The following is a 12,144-nucleotide window of genomic DNA, read 5'->3' as shown; positions in this document are numbered from 1 at the left end:
ATGGGTTGGTAGTGAGAGGCAAAAGCCGACGGCACCTGGTATTCCCAGGCGGTCTCCCATCCAAGTACTGACCAGGCCTGAGCCTGCTTAGCTTCCGAGATCAGACGAGATCGGGCGTTTTCAGGCTAGTATGGCCGTAGGCAGCAGGTGTCTGCTTCTGACAACACTTAACCAATTCACCAGCACACACACATGTGCCACTGCACACGCAGGACAAATAAGACAAGCAAAACATTTCAATAGAGCCAATCCAAGAGGAAGAGAAAGAGAAGTGAGGCAGAGAGCGACCGAGAGAGAGAGAGACAGAGAGAGATAGAGAAGTGAGTGACAGAGCGACAGTGAGTGAGTGAGTATGAGTGAAAGAATGACAAAGACAGAAAGAGAATGAATGAAAGGAAGAGAAAGAAAGAAAGAAAGTGAGACAGATAGATAAATCGAAAGAAAGAAAAATGGGTGGGTGCTGAAAGCCAATAGCCTACAGCACATGGTATTCCCAGGCGCTCTCCCATCCAAGTACTGACCAGGCCTGAGCCTGGTAAGCTTCCGAGATCAGACGAGATCGGGCGTTTTCAGGCTAGTATGGCCGTAGGCGGCAGGTGTCTACTTCTGACAACACTTAACCAATTCACCAGCACACACACATGTGCCGCTGCACACGCAGGACAAATAAGACAAGCAAAACATTTCAATAGATCCAATCCAAGAGGAAGAGAAAGAGAAGTGAGGCAGAGAGCGACCGAGGGAGAGAGAGAGCGAGTGAAAGACAGAGAGAGACAGAGCAACAGTGAGTGAGAGAGATAAAAGTAAAGAGATAGTGTGACAGATAGAAAATAGAGAAAAAGTGAGTGAGAGAAGAAAGTAAGAGGGTGTGAAAGTAGATCAAAGCAAGAGATAGAATGATGCAGGATTACTTAAAGAATGAGAAGGATTAAAAGGGAAAGAATTAATGAAGGAATAAAAGAAAGAAAGAGTGAGAGTGACAGAGATTGGAAAGAAAAGAGAGAGAGTATGAGAGATATAAAATAGAGAAAGAGTGAGTGAGAGAAAGAAAGCAAGAGTGCATCAAAGTAGGTTGAGAAATAGAATGAGGCATAATGTGAAAGAATGAGAAGAATTAAAGGAGAATGAATGATGGAATGAAAGGAAGAGAGAAAGAAAGAGAAAAAAGATATAGAGAAAGAGAGAGAGAGAGAAGCAGAATAGAAGAAAAATGGGTTGGTAGTGAGAGGCAAAAGCCTACGGCACCTGGTATTCCCAGGCGGTCTCTCATCCAAGTACTGACCAGGCCTGAGCCTGCTTAGCTTCCGAGATCAGACGAGATTGGGCGTTTTCAGGCTTGTATGACCGTAGGCAGCAGATGTCTGCTTCTGACAACACTTAACCAATTCACCAGCACACACACATGTGCCACTGCACACGCAGGACAAATAAGACAAGCAAAACATTTCAATAGAGCCAATCCAAGAGGAAGAGAAAGAGAAGTGAGGCAGAGAGCGACCGAGAGAGAGAGAGACAGAGAGAGATAGAGAAGTGAGTGACAGAGCGACAGTGAGTGAGTGAGTATGAGTGAAAGAATGACAAAGACAGAAAGAGAATGAATGAAAGGAAGAGAAAGAATGAAAGAAAGTGAGACAGATAGATAAATCGAAAGAAAGAAAAATGGGTGGGTGCTGAAAGCCAAAAGCCTACAGCACATGGTATTCCCAGGCGCTCTCCCATCCAAGTACTGACCAGGCCTGAGCCTGGTAAGCTTCCGAGATCAGACGAGATCGGGCGTTTTCAGGCTAGTATGGCCGTAGGCGGCAGGTGTCTACTTCCGACAACACTTAACCAATTCACCAGCACACACACATGTGCCGCTGCACACGCAGGACAAATAAGACAAGCAAAACATTTCAATAGATCCAATCCAAGAGGAAGAGAAAGAGAAGTGAGGCAGAGAGCGACCGAGGGAGAGAGAGAGCGAGTGAAAGACAGAGAGAGACAGAGCAACAGTGAGTGAGAGAGATAAAAGTAAAGAGAGAGTGTGACAGATAGATAATAGAGAAAAAGTGAGTGAGACAAGAAAGTAAGAGAGTGTGAAAGTAGATCAAAGCAAGAGATAGAATGATGCAGGATTACTTAAAGATTGAGAAGGATTAAAAGGGAAAGAATTAATGAAGGAATAAAAGAAAGAAAGAGTGAGAGTGACAGAGATTGGAAAGAAAAGAGAGAGAGTATGAGAGATATAAAATAGAGAAAGAGTGAGTGAGAGAAAGAAAGCAAGAGTGCATCAAAGTAGGTTGAGAAATAGAATGAGGCATAATGTGAAAGAATGAGAAGAATTAAAGGAGAATGAATGATGGAATGAAAGGAAGAGAGAAAGAAAGAGAAAAAAGATATAGAGAAAGAGAGAGAGAGAGAAGCAGAATAGAAGAAAAATGGGTTGGTAGTGAGAGGCAAAAGCCTACGGCACCTGGTATTCCCAGGCGGTCTCCCATCTAAGTACTGACCAGGCCTGAGCCTGCTTAGCTTCCGAGATCAGACGAGATCGGGCGTTTTCAGGCTAGTATGGCCGTAGGCGGCAGGTGTCTGCTTCTGACAACACTTAACCAATTCACCAGCACACACACATGGCCGCTGCACACGCAGGACAAATGAGACAAGCAAAACATTTCAATAGAGCCAATCCAAGAGGAAGAGAAAGAGAAGTGAGGCAGAGAGCGACCGAGGGAGCGAGAGAGAGAGACAGAGAGAGAGAGAGATAGAGAAGTGAGTGACAGAGCGACAGTGAGTGAGTGAGTATGAGTGAAAGAATGACAAAGACTGAAAGAGAATGAATGAAAGGAAGAGAAAGAAAGAAAGAAAGTGAGACAGATAGATAAATCGAAAGAAAGAAAAATGGGTGGGTGCTGAAAGCCAAAAGCCTACGGCACCTGGTATTCCCAGGCGCTCTCCCATCCAAGTACCGACCAGGCCTGAGCCTGGTAAGCTTCCGAGATCAGACGAGATCGGGCGTTTTCAGTCTAGTACGGCCGTAGGCAGCAGGTGCCTGCTTCTGACACCCCTTAACCAACTCACCAGCACACACACATATGCCACTGCACACTCAGGAACAATACAACAAATAAGACAAGCAAAATATTTCAATAGAGCCAATCCGAGAGGAGGAGAGAGAGAAGTGAGGCAGAGAGCGACCGAGGGAGAGAGAGAGCGAGTGAAAGACAGAGAGAGACAGAGCAACAGTGAGTGAGAGAGAGAAAAGTAAAGAGAGAGTGTGACAGATAGAAAATAGAGCAAAAGTGAGTGAGACAAGAAAGTAAGAGAGTGTGAAAGTAGATTAAAGAAAGAGATAGAATGATGCAGGATTACTTAAAGAATGAGAAGGATTAAAAGGGAAAGTATTAATGAAGGAATAAAAGAAAGAAAGAGTGAGAGTGACAGAGAGAGGAAAGAAAAGAGAGAGAGTATGAGAGATATAAAATAGAGAAAGAGTGAGTGAGAGAAGAAAGCAAGAGTGCATCAAAGTAGGTTGAGAAATAGAATGAGGCATAATGTGAAAGAATGAGAAGGATTAAAGGAGAATGAATGATGGAATGAAAGGAAGAGAGAAAGAAAGAGAAAAAAGATAGAGAAAGAGAGAGAGAGAGAAGCAGAATAGAAGAAAAATGGGTTGGTAGTGAGAGGCAAAAGCCTACGGCACCTGGTATTCCCAGGCGGTCTCCCATCCAAGTACTGACCAGGACTGAGCGTGCTTAGCTTCCGAGATCAGACGAGATCGGGCGTTTTCAGGCTAGTATGGCCGTAGGCGGCAGGTGCCTGCTTCTGACACCCCTTAACCAACTCACCAGCACACACACATATGCCACTGCACACTCAGGAACAATACAACAAATAAGACAAGCAAAACATTTCAATATAGACAGTCCTAGAGAGAGAGAAGTGAAGCAGAGAGCGACAGAGGGAGAGAGAGAGTGAGTGAAAAACAGAGAGAGACAGAGCAACAGTGATTGAGAGAGATAAAAGTAAAGAGAGAGTGTGACAGATAGAAAATAGAGAAAAAGTGAGTGAGACAAGAAAGTAAGAGAGTGTGAAAGTAGATCAAAGCAAGAGATAGAATGATGCAGGATTACTTAAAGATTGAGAAGGATTAAAAGGGAAAGAATTAATGAAGGAATAAAAGAAAGAAAGAGTGAGAGTGACAGAGATTGGAAAGAAAAGAGAGAGAGTATGAGAGATATAAAATAGAGAAAGAGTGAGTGAGAGAAAGAAAGCAAGAGTGCATCAAAGTAGGTTGAGAAATAGAATGAGGCATAATGTGAAAGAATGAGAAGAATTAAAGGAGAATGAATGATGGAATGAAAGGAAGAGAGAAAGAAAGAGAAAAAAGATATAGAGAAAGAGAGAGAGAGAGAAGCAGAATAGAAGAAAAATGGGTTGGTAGTGAGAGGCAAAAACCTACGGCACCTGGTATTCCCAGGCGGTCTCCCATCTAAGTACTGACCAGGCCTGAGCCTGCTTAGCTTCCGAGATCAGACGAGATCGGGCGTTTTCAGGCTAGTATGGCCGTAGGCGGCAGGTGTCTGCTTCTGACAACACTTAACCAATTCACCAGCACACACACATGGCCGCTGCACACGCAGGACAAATGAGACAAGCAAAACATTTCAATAGAGCCAATCCAAGAGGAAGAGAAAGAGAAGTGAGGCAGAGAGCGACCGAGGGAGCGAGAGAGAGAGACAGAGAGAGAGAGAGATAGAGAAGTGAGTGACAGAGCGACAGTGAGTGAGTGAGTATGAGTGAAAGAATGACAAAGACTGAAAGAGAATGAATGAAAGGAAGAGAAAGAAAGAAAGAAAGTGAGACAGATAGATAAATCGAAAGAAAGAAAAATGGGTGGGTGCTGAAAGCCAAAAGCCTACGGCACCTGGTATTCCCAGGCGCTCTCCCATCCAAGTACCGACCAGGCCTGAGCCTGGTAAGCTTCCGAGATCAGACGAGATCGGGCGTTTTCAGTCTAGTACGGCCGTAGGCAGCAGGTGCCTGCTTCTGACACCCCTTAACCAACTCACCAGCACACACACATATGCCACTGCACACTCAGGAACAATACAACAAATAAGACAAGCAAAATATTTCAATAGAGCCAATCCGAGAGGAGGAGAGAGAGAAGTGAGGCAGAGAGCGACCGAGGGAGAGAGAGAGCGAGTGAAAGACAGAGAGAGACAGAGCAACAGTGAGTGAGAGAGAGAAAAGTAAAGAGAGAGTGTGACAGATAGAAAATAGAGCAAAAGTGAGTGAGACAAGAAAGTAAGAGAGTGTGAAAGTAGATTAAAGAAAGAGATAGAATGATGCAGGATTACTTAAAGAATGAGAAGGATTAAAAGGGAAAGTATTAATGAAGGAATAAAAGAAAGAAAGAGTGAGAGTGACAGAGAGAGGAATGAAAAGAGAGAGAGTATGAGAGATATAAAATAGAGAAAGAGTGAGTGAGAGAAGAAAGCAAGAGTGCATCAAAGTAGGTTGAGAAATAGAATGAGGCATAATGTGAAAGAATGAGAAGGATTAAAGGAGAATGAATGATGGAATGAAAGGAAGAGAGAAAGAAAGAGAAAAAAGATAGAGAAAGAGAGAGAGAGAGAAGCAGAATAGAAGAAAAATGGGTTGGTAGTGAGAGGCAAAAGCCTACGGCACCTGGTATTCCCAGGCGGTCTCCCATCCAAGTACTGACCAGGACTGAGCGTGCTTAGCTTCCGAGATCAGACGAGATCGGGCGTTTTCAGGCTAGTATGGCCGTAGGCGGCAGGTGCCTGCTTCTGACACCCCTTAACCAACTCACCGGCACACACACATATGCCACTGCACACTCAGGAACAATACAACAAATAAGACAAGCAAAACATTTCAATATAGACAGTCCTAGAGAGAGAGAAGTGAAGCAGAGAGCGACAGAGGGAGAGAGAGAGTGAGTGAAAAACAGAGAGAGACAGAGCAACAGTGATTGAGAGAGATAAAAGTAAAGAGAGAGTGTGACAGATAGAAAATAGAGAAAAAGTGAGTGAGAGAAGAAAGTAAGAGAGTGTGAAAGTAGATCAAAGCAAGAGATAGAATGATGCAGGATTACTTAAAGATTGAGAAGGATTAAAAGGGAAAGAATTAATGAAGGAATAAAAGAAAGAAAGAGTGAGAGTGACAGAGATTGGAAAGAAAAGAGAGAGAGTATGAGAGATATAAAATAGAGAAAGAGTGAGTGAGAGAAAGAAAGCAAGAGTGCATCAAAGTAGGTTGAGAAATAGAATGAGGCATAATGTGAAAGAATGAGAAGAATTAAAGGAGAATGAATGATGGAATGAAAGGAAGAGAGAAAGAAAGAGAAAAAAGATATAGAGAAAGAGAGAGAGAGAGAAGCAGAATAGAAGAAAAATGGGTTGGTATTGAGAGGCAAAAGCCTACGGCACCTGGTATTCCCAGGCGGTCTCCATCCAAGTACTGACCATGCCTGAGCCTGCTTAGCTTCCGAGATCAGACGAGATCAGGCGTTTTCAGGCTAGTATGGCCGTAGGCAGCAGTTGTCTGCTTCTGACAACACTTAACCAATTCACCAGCACACACACATGTGCCACTGCACACGCAGGACAAATAAGACAAGCAAAACATTTCAACAGAGCCAATCCAAGAGGAAGAGAAAGAGAAGTGAGGCAGAGAGCGACCGAGAGAGAGAGAGACAGAGAGAGATAGAGAAGTGAGTGACAGAGCGACAGTGAGTGAGTGAGTATGAGTGAAAGAATGACAAAGACAGAAAGAGAATGAATGAAAGGAAGAGAAAGAAAGAAAGAAAGTGAGACAGATAGATAAATCGAAAGAAAGAAAAATGGGTGGGTGCTGAAAGCCAAAAGCCTACAGCACATGGTATTCCCAGGCGCTCTCCCATCCAAGTACTGACCAGGCCTGAGCCTGGTAAGCTTCCGAGATCAGACGAGATCGGGCGTTTTCAGGCTAGTATGGCCGTAGGCGGCAGGTGTCTACTTCCAACAACACTTAACCAATTCACCAGCACACACACATGTGCCGCTGCACACGCAGGACAAATAAGACAAGCAAAACATTTCAATAGATCCAATCCAAGAGGAAGAGAAAGAGAAGTGAGGCAGAGAGCGACCGAGGGAGAGAGAGAGCGAGTGAAAGACAGAGAGAGACAGAGCAACAGTGAGTGAGAGAGATAAAAGTAAAGAGATAGTGTGACAGATAGAAAATAGAGAAAAAGTGAGTGAGAGAAGAAAGTAAGAGGGTGTGAAAGTAGATCAAAGCAAGAGATAGAATGATGCAGGATTACTTAAAGAATGAGAAGGATTAAAAGGGAAAGAATTAATGAAGGAATAAAAGAAAGAAAGAGTGAGAGTGACAGAGATTGGAAAGAAAAGAGAGAGAGTATGAGAGATATAAAATAGAGAAAGAGTGAGTGAGAGAAAGAAAGCAAGAGTGCATCAAAGTAGGTTGAGAAATAGAATGAGGCATAATGTGAAAGAATGAGAAGAATTAAAGGAGAATGAATGATGGAATGAAAGGAAGAGAGAAAGAAAGAGAAAAAAGATATAGAGAAAGAGAGAGAGAGAGAAGCAGAATAGAAGAAAAATGGGTTGGTAGTGAGAGGCAAAAGCCTACGGCACCTGGTATTCCCAGGCAGTCTCCCATCCAAGTACTGACCAGGCCTGAGCCTGCTTAGCTTCCGAGATCAGACGAGATCGGGCGTTTTCAGGCTAGTATGGCCGTAGGCAGCAGTTGTCTGCTTCTGACAACACTTAACCAATTCACCAGCACACACACATGTGCCACTGCACACGCAGGACAAATAAGACAAGCAAAACATTTCAATAGAGCCAATCCAAGAGGAAGAGAAAGAGAAGTGAGGCAGAGAGCGACCGAGAGAGAGAGAGACAGAGAGAGATAGAGAAGTGAGTGACAGAGCGACAGTGAGTGAGTGAGTATGAGTGAAAGAATGACAAAGACAGAAAGAGAATGAATGAAAGGAAGAGAAAGAAAGAAAGAAAGTGAGACAGATAGATAAATCGAAAGAAAGAAAAATGGGTGGGTGCTGAAAGCCAAAAGCCTACAGCACATGGTATTCCCAGGCGCTCTCCCATCCAAGTACTGACCAGGCCTGAGCCTGGTAAGCTTCCGAGATCAGACGAGATCGGGCGTTTTCAGGCTAGTATGGCCGTAGGCGGCAGGTGTCTACTTCCAACAACACTTAACCAATTCACCAGCACACACACATGTGCCGCTGCACACGCAGGACAAATAAGACAAGCAAAACATTTCAATAGATCCAATCCAAGAGGAAGAGAAAGAGAAGTGAGGCAGAGAGCGACCGAGGGAGAGAGAGAGCGAGTGAAAGACAGAGAGAGACAGAGCAACAGTGAGTGAGAGAGATAAAAGTAAAGAGATAGTGTGACAGATAGAAAATAGAGAAAAAGTGAGTGAGAGAAGAAAGTAAGAGGGTGTGAAAGTAGATCAAAGCAAGAGATAGAATGATGCAGGATTACTTAAAGAATGAGAAGGATTAAAAGGGAAAGAATTAATGAAGGAATAAAAGAAAGAAAGAGTGAGAGTGACAGAGATTGGAAAGAAAAGAGAGAGAGTATGAGAGATATAAAATAGAGAAAGAGTGAGTGAGAGAAAGAAAGCAAGAGTGCATCAAAGTAGGTTGAGAAATAGAATGAGGCATAATGTGAAAGAATGAGAAGAATTAAAGGAGAATGAATGATGGAATGAAAGGAAGAGAGAAAGAAAGAGAAAAAAGATATAGAGAAAGAGAGAGAGAGAGAAGCAGAATAGAAGAAAAATGGGTTGGTAGTGAGAGGCAAAAGCCTACGGCACCTGGTATTCCCAGGCAGTCTCCCATCCAAGTACTGACCAGGCCTGAGCCTGCTTAGCTTCCGAGATCAGACAAGATCGGGCGTTTTCAGGCTAGTATGGCCGTAGGCGGCAGATGTCTGCTTCTGACAACACTTAACCAATTCACCAGCACACACACATGTGCCACTGCACACGCAGGACAAATAAGACAAGCAAAACATTTCAATAGAGCCAATCCAAGAGGAAGAGAAAGAGAAGTGAGGCAGAGAGCGACCGAGAGAGAGAGAGACAGAGAGAGATAGAGAAGTGAGTGACAGAGCGACAGTGAGTGAGTGAGTATGAGTGAAAGAATGACAAAGACAGAAAGAGAATGAATGAAAGGAAGAGAAAGAAAGAAAGAAAGTGAGACAGATAGATAAATCGAAAGAAAGAAAAATGGGTGGGTGCTGAAAGCCAAAAGCCTACAGCACATGGTATTCCCAGGCGCTCTCCCATCCAAGTACTGACCAGGCCTGAGCCTGGTAAGCTTCCGAGATCAGACGAGATCGGGCGTTTTCAGGCTAGTATGGCCGTAGGCGGCAGGTGTCTACTTCTGACAACACTTAACCAATTCACCAGCACACACACATGTGCCGCTGCACACGCAGGACAAATAAGACAAGCAAAACATTTCAATAGAGCCAATCCAAGAGGAAGAGAAAGAGAAGTGAGGCAGAGAGCGACCGAGAGAGAGAGAGACAGAGAGAGATAGAGAAGTGAGTGACAGAGCGACAGTGAGTGAGTGAGTATGAGTGAAAGAATGACAAAGACAGAAAGAGAATGAATGAAAGGAAGAGAAAGAAAGAAAGAAAGTGAGACAGATAGATAAATCGAAAGAAAGAAAAATGGGTGGGTGCTGAAAGCCAAAAGCCTACAGCACATGGTATTCCCAGGCGCTCTCCCATCCAAGTACTGACCAGGCCTGAGCCTGGTAAGCTTCCGAGATCAGACGAGATCGGGCGTTTTCAGGCTAGTATGGCCGTAGGCGGCAGGTGTCTACTTCCGACAACACTTAACCAATTCACCAGCACACACACATGTGCCGCTGCACACGCAGGACAAATAAGACAAGCAAAACATTTCAATAGATCCAATCCAAGAGGAAGAGAAAGAGAAGTGAGGCAGAGAGCGACCGAGGGAGAGAGAGAGCGAGTGAAAGACAGAGAGAGACAGAGCAACAGTGAGTGAGAGAGATAAAAGTAAAGAGATAGTGTGACAGATAGAAAATAGAGAAAAAGTGAGTGAGAGAAGAAAGTAAGAGGGTGTGAAAGTAGATCAAAGCAAGAGATAGAATGATGCAGGATTACTTAAAGAATTAGAAGGATTAAAAGGGAAAGAATTAATGAAGGAATAAAAGAAAGAAAGAGTGAGAGTGACAGAGATTGGAAAGAAAAGAGAGAGAGTATGAGAGATATAAAATAGAGAAAGAGTGAGTGAGAGAAAGAAAGCAAGAGTGCATCAAAGTAGGTTGAGAAATAGAATGAGGCATAATGTGAAAGAATGAGAAGAATTAAAGGAGAATGAATGATGGAATGAAAGGAAGAGAGAAAGAAAGAGAAAAAAGATATAGAGAAAGAGAGAGAGAGAGAAGCAGAATAGAAGAAAAATGGGTTGGTAGTGAGAGGCAAAAGCCTACGGCACCTGGTATTCCCAGGCGGTCTCCCATCCAAGTACTGACCAGGCCTGAGCCTGCTTAGCTTCCGAGATCAGACGAGATCGGGCGTTTTCAGGCTAGTATGGCCGTAGGCAGCAGGTGTCTGCTTCTGACAACACTTAACCAATTCACCAGCACACACACATGTGCCACTGCACACGCAGGACAAATAAGACAAGCAAAACATTTCAATAGAGCCAATCCAAGAGGAAGAGAAAGAGAAGTGAGGCAGAGAGCGACCGAGAGAGAGAGAGACAGAGAGAGATAGAGAAGTGAGTGACAGAGCGACAGTGAGTGAGTGAGTATGAGTGAAAGAATGACAAAGACAGAAAGAGAATGAATGAAAGGAAGAGAAAGAAAGAAAGAAAGTGAGACAGATAGATAAATCGAAAGAAAGAAAAATGGGTGGGTGCTGAAAGCCAATAGCCTACAGCACATGGTATTCCCAGGCGCTCTCCCATCCAAGTACTGACCAGGCCTGAGCCTGGTAAGCTTCCGAGATCAGACGAGATCGGGCGTTTTCAGGCTAGTATGGCCGTAGGCGGCAGGTGTCTACTTCTGACAACACTTAACCAATTCACCAGCACACACACATGTGCCGCTGCACACGCAGGACAAATAAGACAAGCAAAACATTTCAATAGATCCAATCCAAGAGGAAGAGAAAGAGAAGTGAGGCAGAGAGCGACCGAGGGAGAGAGAGAGCGAGTGAAAGACAGAGAGAGACAGAGCAACAGTGAGTGAGAGAGATAAAAGTAAAGAGATAGTGTGACAGATAGAAAATAGAGAAAAAGTGAGTGAGAGAAGAAAGTAAGAGGGTGTGAAAGTAGATCAAAGCAAGAGATAGAATGATGCAGGATTACTTAAAGAATTAGAAGGATTAAAAGGGAAAGAATTAATGAAGGAATAAAAGAAAGAAAGAGTGAGAGTGACAGAGATTGGAAAGAAAAGAGAGAGAGTATGAGAGATATAAAATAGAGAAAGAGTGAGTGAGAGAAAGAAAGCAAGAGTGCATCAAAGTAGGTTGAGAAATAGAATGAGGCATAATGTGAAAGAATGAGAAGAATTAAAGGAGAATGAATGATGGAATGAAAGGAAGAGAGAAAGAAAGAGAAAAAAGATATAGAGAAAGAGAGAGAGAGAGAAGCAGAATAGAAGAAAAATGGGTTGGTAGTGAGAGGCAAAAGCCTACGGCACCTGGTATTCCCAGGCGGTCTCCCATCCAAGTACTGACCAGGCCTGAGCCTGCTTAGCTTCCGAGATCAGACGAGATCGGGCGTTTTCAGGCTTGTATGACCGTACGCAGCAGATGTCTGCTTCTGACAACACTTAACCAATTCACCAGCACACACACATGTGCCACTGCACACGCAGGACAAATAAGACAAGCAAAACATTTCAATAGAGCCAATCCAAGAGGAAGAGAAAGAGAAGTGAGGCAGAGAGCGACCGAGAGAGAGAGAGACAGAGAGAGATAGAGAAGTGAGTGACAGAGCGACAGTGAGTGAGTGAGTATGAGTGAAAGAATGACAAAGACAGAAAGAGAATGAATGAAAGGAAGAGAAAGAAAGAAAGAAAGTGAGACAGATAGATAAATCGAAAGAAAGAAAAATGGG

At 43.7% G+C, this 12,144-nt stretch overlaps 11 non-coding genes and 9 pseudogenes across 11 annotated transcripts; all 20 read right to left on the bottom strand.

Moving 5' to 3' along the window:
* Nucleotides 1-23: 23 nt before the first annotated feature.
* LOC138737769 (5S ribosomal RNA) lies at nucleotides 24-142 on the bottom strand. The gene has a single exon (XR_011341221.1). It is a non-coding gene; the product is annotated as a 5S ribosomal RNA (ribosomal RNA).
* Nucleotides 143-472: 330 nt separating this feature from the next.
* On the bottom strand, nucleotides 473-591 carry LOC138738083 (5S ribosomal RNA; annotated as a pseudogene).
* Nucleotides 592-1,233: 642 nt separating this feature from the next.
* On the bottom strand, nucleotides 1,234-1,352 carry LOC138738034 (5S ribosomal RNA). The gene has a single exon (XR_011341463.1). It is a non-coding gene; the product is annotated as a 5S ribosomal RNA (ribosomal RNA).
* A 330-nt stretch (nucleotides 1,353-1,682) lies between these two features.
* On the bottom strand, nucleotides 1,683-1,801 carry LOC138738082 (5S ribosomal RNA; annotated as a pseudogene).
* Nucleotides 1,802-2,443: 642 nt separating this feature from the next.
* Nucleotides 2,444-2,562, bottom strand: LOC138738133 (5S ribosomal RNA). Its single transcript, XR_011341484.1, has one exon. It is a non-coding gene; the product is annotated as a 5S ribosomal RNA (ribosomal RNA).
* A 341-nt stretch (nucleotides 2,563-2,903) lies between these two features.
* LOC138738187 (5S ribosomal RNA) lies at nucleotides 2,904-3,022 on the bottom strand (annotated as a pseudogene).
* A 648-nt stretch (nucleotides 3,023-3,670) lies between these two features.
* Nucleotides 3,671-3,789, bottom strand: LOC138737924 (5S ribosomal RNA). Its single transcript, XR_011341353.1, has one exon. It is a non-coding gene; the product is annotated as a 5S ribosomal RNA (ribosomal RNA).
* A 645-nt stretch (nucleotides 3,790-4,434) lies between these two features.
* Nucleotides 4,435-4,553, bottom strand: LOC138737763 (5S ribosomal RNA). Its single transcript, XR_011341215.1, has one exon. It is a non-coding gene; the product is annotated as a 5S ribosomal RNA (ribosomal RNA).
* Nucleotides 4,554-4,894: 341 nt separating this feature from the next.
* LOC138738186 (5S ribosomal RNA) lies at nucleotides 4,895-5,013 on the bottom strand (annotated as a pseudogene).
* A 648-nt stretch (nucleotides 5,014-5,661) lies between these two features.
* On the bottom strand, nucleotides 5,662-5,780 carry LOC138737923 (5S ribosomal RNA). The gene has a single exon (XR_011341352.1). It is a non-coding gene; the product is annotated as a 5S ribosomal RNA (ribosomal RNA).
* A 645-nt stretch (nucleotides 5,781-6,425) lies between these two features.
* On the bottom strand, nucleotides 6,426-6,543 carry LOC138738030 (5S ribosomal RNA). The gene has a single exon (XR_011341460.1). It is a non-coding gene; the product is annotated as a 5S ribosomal RNA (ribosomal RNA).
* A 330-nt stretch (nucleotides 6,544-6,873) lies between these two features.
* LOC138738081 (5S ribosomal RNA) lies at nucleotides 6,874-6,992 on the bottom strand (annotated as a pseudogene).
* Nucleotides 6,993-7,634: 642 nt separating this feature from the next.
* Nucleotides 7,635-7,753, bottom strand: LOC138737761 (5S ribosomal RNA). Its single transcript, XR_011341213.1, has one exon. It is a non-coding gene; the product is annotated as a 5S ribosomal RNA (ribosomal RNA).
* Nucleotides 7,754-8,083: 330 nt separating this feature from the next.
* On the bottom strand, nucleotides 8,084-8,202 carry LOC138738080 (5S ribosomal RNA; annotated as a pseudogene).
* A 642-nt stretch (nucleotides 8,203-8,844) lies between these two features.
* LOC138737903 (5S ribosomal RNA) lies at nucleotides 8,845-8,963 on the bottom strand. Its single transcript, XR_011341332.1, has one exon. It is a non-coding gene; the product is annotated as a 5S ribosomal RNA (ribosomal RNA).
* A 330-nt stretch (nucleotides 8,964-9,293) lies between these two features.
* LOC138738079 (5S ribosomal RNA) lies at nucleotides 9,294-9,412 on the bottom strand (annotated as a pseudogene).
* Nucleotides 9,413-9,742: 330 nt separating this feature from the next.
* Nucleotides 9,743-9,861, bottom strand: LOC138738078 (5S ribosomal RNA; annotated as a pseudogene).
* A 642-nt stretch (nucleotides 9,862-10,503) lies between these two features.
* Nucleotides 10,504-10,622, bottom strand: LOC138737757 (5S ribosomal RNA). Its single transcript, XR_011341209.1, has one exon. It is a non-coding gene; the product is annotated as a 5S ribosomal RNA (ribosomal RNA).
* Nucleotides 10,623-10,952: 330 nt separating this feature from the next.
* LOC138738077 (5S ribosomal RNA) lies at nucleotides 10,953-11,071 on the bottom strand (annotated as a pseudogene).
* Nucleotides 11,072-11,713: 642 nt separating this feature from the next.
* LOC138737990 (5S ribosomal RNA) lies at nucleotides 11,714-11,832 on the bottom strand. The gene has a single exon (XR_011341419.1). It is a non-coding gene; the product is annotated as a 5S ribosomal RNA (ribosomal RNA).
* Nucleotides 11,833-12,144: the final 312 nt, after the last annotated feature.

This window comes from Narcine bancroftii, chromosome 6, assembly GCF_036971445.1.
Source record: "Narcine bancroftii isolate sNarBan1 chromosome 6, sNarBan1.hap1, whole genome shotgun sequence".
Lineage (NCBI taxonomy): Eukaryota > Metazoa > Chordata > Chondrichthyes > Torpediniformes > Narcinidae > Narcine > Narcine bancroftii.
This window is presented reverse-complemented; position numbering and strand designations above follow the sequence as displayed.